The sequence below is a fragment of the Macrobrachium nipponense genome, chromosome 7, assembly GCF_015104395.2.
Source record: "Macrobrachium nipponense isolate FS-2020 chromosome 7, ASM1510439v2, whole genome shotgun sequence".
Classification (NCBI taxonomy): domain Eukaryota; kingdom Metazoa; phylum Arthropoda; class Malacostraca; order Decapoda; family Palaemonidae; genus Macrobrachium; species Macrobrachium nipponense.
In genome coordinates this window covers 112672332-112676785 of record NC_061109.1, presented here as the reverse complement: position 1 = coordinate 112676785, position 4454 = coordinate 112672332, and positions in this window count along the sequence as shown.

Sequence of the window (4454 nt, the reverse complement as noted above, 5' to 3'; positions counted from 1 at the left end):
TCCGATTCATGATGCAGGGGAAAGTATACCAATTCAGAAGCCCTATGCTTCGGCCTTTCAACGGCCCCTCAAGTGTTCACGAGGCTAATGATGAATGTTGCGAGATGGCTACATCTAGAGGGGATAAATATATCCCTTTATCTGGACGATTGGCTAATAAGAGCAAAATCGGAAATTCAGTGCTTGAAGGACTTGGAGAAGACTTTGAACTTGACAAAATCTCTGGGACTGCTCGTGAACCTCGAGAAATCAACAATTGATCCCCAAGACAGAACATAGTCTATCTGGGATACAGATGGATTCTCGGGGTGGGTTTTCGGAGGGGGGCGTTTCCATCTCAAGACAGAATTACTCGAGGCTTAGAAAGATCTCGAACTTCTTAGGGAAAGAACGGACCTCGGCGAGGGAATGGCTCAGTCTGCTGGGCACCCTTTCCTCGTTAGAGCAGTTCATTTCCCTGGGAAGATTAAATCTCAGACCTCTGCAATTTTATCTAAAGAGGATGTGGAGTCAAAAAGACAGGAGACTTGTCAGACGTTTTTCCCATCCAACAGGGGATAAAATCCGACCTAAAGTGGTGGTTAACCCCATTAACAAGGAACGAAGGGGTGTCCCTCTTGATTCGGAACCCTCACCGAGTGTTGTTTTCCGATGCCTCGGAAACAGGTTGGGGAGCAACACTGGGTCCAAAGGAAAGTAGCAGGTATTTGGACCAGACAACAACTACTACTGCACATCAATGCGAAGGAACTCCTGGCAATTCATCTAGCCCTGGAATACTTCGAAGTGGAAGTCAGAGGGGTGGTAGTTCAAGTCAATTCCTGACAACACCACAGCTCTGGCTTACATCCGGAATCAAGGGGGCACTCACTCTTTCTCTCTGAACAAAATAGCGAGAGCTCTATTAACCTGGACAGAGGAACGGGGCATTATTCTGCGTACAAGGTTTGTCCAAGGAGTAAAAAAACCTAAGGGCAGACAGGTTGAGCAGAAAGAACCAGGTTCTCCCGACAGAGTGGATGCTCCACTCAGGAGTCTGCAGACAAATATGGTCACTCTGGGGGAGACCCCAGATCGACCTGTTTGCCACGTTCCTCTCCAGGAAAATAGACAACTTCTGCTCGCTAGAAGAAGATCCCAGAGCCACAGCGATCGATGCCTTCCTCATGGATTGGTCAGGCATAGATGCATACGCCTTTCCCCCATTCAAATTGCTGGGGAAGTAGTAAGGAAATTTGTGGCATCGGAAGGAATGAGAATGACTCTAATTGCTCCCTTTTGGCCTTCCCGAATCTGGTTCACAGAGGTACTGGAATGGACGGTGGACTTCCCCAGATCTCTACCAGACAGGACAGATCTGCTCAGACAACCCCACTTCGAGAGGTTCCACAAAAACATCCAAAGTCTCTCCCTGACTGCCTTTCGACTATCGAAAGACTGGTCAGAGCGAGAGGCTTTTCAAAGAAAGTGGCAACTTCAATTGCTAGAGCCCGCAGAGCCTCTACCTGCGGGTCTACCAATCGAAGTGGGAGTTTTCCGTAAGATGGTGTAGGTCGAAGAAGCTGTCCTCTTCCAATACCTCTGTAACCGAAATCGCGGATTTTCTCCTCTTCTTAAGAGAAGAATCCAATTGGCCGTATCAACTATCAAGGGATATTGGAGCATGCTTTCAGCTGTTTTTAGAAACAGAGGGCTGAATCTCGAGAATAATAAGGATCTTCATGATCTCATCAGGTCTTTCGAGACTAAGAAATTGAGATCGTCGATTCCCCCGGTTGGAACCTGGACGTTGTCCTAAAGTTCTTGATGTCGGACAGTTCGAACCTATAGATAAAATCTCATTCAGAGATCTTACTAGCAAATGCATATTCCTGTTGGCTCTAGCAACTGCTAAGAGGATCAGTGAATTGCATGCTTTGGATTCTCGGGTGGGATTTAGAAAAGACTCGGCTGTCATTTCTTTCCAGGATCTTTTTCTAGCAAAGATGAGAACCCTTCTAAACCTTGGCCTAGAAGTTTCGAAGTCAAGGGACTCTCTTCTCTGGTAGGAAGAGAGTTGGATCGGTCCCTTTGCCCAGTCAGGACCTTAAAATTTTATTTAGAAAGAAGACACAGCTTCAAGGATGTCGACAAGGTCTTTGGTGTTCGGTAAGAACCCCAAGAGACCTATGTCAAAAGAACGCACTGGCATTCTTTGTCAGAAATGTAATTACCGAAGCTCATAGGAATTGCCAAGAGAACTCTTTAAAGCTGCTGAGAGTGAAAGCTCACGAAGTCCGGGCTGTGGCAACTTCCCTTTCTTTTACGAAGAATATGTCCATGAGAAACATTTTAGCAGCAACTTATTGGAGGTGCAATTCAGTATTTGCATCCCACTATTTAAAGGATGTAGAATAACATACGATAATGTTTCGCTCTTGGACCTTATGTATCAGCGGATACTATGCTGGGAAATGAAGCAGACGCTGATCCTTAAATTTTGTTTTTAATATTTTTAATAATTAGTTTTAATATTGTTGTTGAGTTGTGGGTTGCTTGAAAGGATGTTCGGGGATGACTCCTTTCAATCGTAGTACTAACCCCAATGAGGATCAGGTGATCAGGATTAGTGTCGTGCTCTATGATCATGCCAATAGGCAAGGTGGTTTGTCATGTAAGTGGATAGGACATTGACAAAGATCCTAAGGTTCTGAAGCGTAAGTGGGTAAGACCCCCCCTGTAACAGACCATCAAGAACTCTTAGCATGAGGTCACTACCTCGCTGAGGCTCTTGAAGCGATACGGGCTCCTAGGCAGTAGCCATGAAGTCTTTCGCTAACACAGGTAGGAATCAAGGTTTTTAATTTTATTACCTACAACATATGTTGTTTCCTGTCTATTTCAGTAGATTAGCTGTCTCTTACCCTCTGCCAAAGGTGCCAATCAGCTAAGTATATATCTGACAGGTTAAGTTGAATGCATAAAAATGTTATTGTCATGATACAATAAAGTTTATGCATACTTACCTGCAGATATATACGGTGTATAGGCCCACCCGAACCTCCCCTCAGGAGACAGGTGGAAGAGAAAATCTGTCTTAGAAAACGGGAATGATTCCTATTCCCGCCACCAGCGGCGGGCTGGTAGATCACCTGACCTACCTGCAGTGTGTGCCGCGAAATTCGAATTTCTATCGGGGACGACGGAGTCTATAGCTAAGTATATATCTGCCAGGTAAGTATGCATAAAACTTTATTGTATCATGACAATAACATTTTACAGACCTCCGCCCAGGATTTTTGGATTTGACTCGTTCTAAGTATCTGGATTGACTTTTGGTTTTGACTCTGGATTGTTGGATTGGCATACGCGATAGTGGACTGTTTTTTGATTTTGGATTGGCTTTTCTGTGAACGTGATGTCGGGATCAAGTTCAGTGAGCTTCAGAGTGTGTGTGAGGAGTGATTGCAAGGTGAGGCTACCGAAATCATCGGTAGACCCCCACACAGTATGTATGGGGTGTAGGGGGCATGTTTGTTTGTTGGATGATCGTTGCATTGAATGCAAAACTTTGACTGATGATGAATGGAAGGTGTATGAGTCCTATCGGCGTAAGTTGGAGCGCGATAGGATCAGGAGGTCTTCCTCCAGAGAGCGGTTCTACGAAAAGGTAAGGGAAGTAACATTTCTCCTATTTTAACACCAGTAGAATTTGCTTCAACTGTGCTTCACCTAATCCTGTGTTGTTGCCTGAGGGCCCTAGTTCTGTGTCTGGAGAAGGTAATGCCCTTTCTCTGATTCTAGAGTCGTTACGCACTCTAGAGTCCAAAGTGTTGGCCCTGGAAAACGGCTCAAGTAAAGTGTGTGATCGTGCCCCTAGTGTTGTGGAGGGGGCGTCAGATCGGCCCCATAATGCCTCTAGGTCTAGACCTCTGTCGGACTCCCAGGACTCAGGGAGTGGGCATGTCGAAAGCCGCAAGAGGGTTACGGGGCTCCCCACCGATCTGGCGTCCCAATTCGGCAGGACCTGTTGCTACTTCCCAGGCTGCCAAGGAGCGTGCTCAGGCTCGCATCCTTAAGGACTGTTTTTCGTCCTCCGAGGCGCCCTCCCCGCGCAAGGGGTGGAGCGCTCGGAGAGACTCGCGTCCGTTGAAAAGGACTTTTCCTAGGGAGGACGCTTTACGTCCCCTCTCTCCGCTATCGTTGCGGTCTTCGCCTGCGTCGTATGACGCGTTTCCTCCACAGAAGAGAGGTAGGACGTCGTCCGAGGACGACGCTCGGCCTTAATGGCTCAGAAGACTCGCCCAGCAGCAGTTGAGCCTAAACGTAGGAAGGACGCTAGACTGCCTGTCAAGAGGACGAGGCAGTCCCCTTCTCCGTCTCCTCGTTCGTCTCTGTCTCCGCTTGCTTCTCCTTCGGAGCTTCCTTGTTCTCGTTATGCGGGTAGGAAGTCTCGTGGACAGGACGCTTTTCTT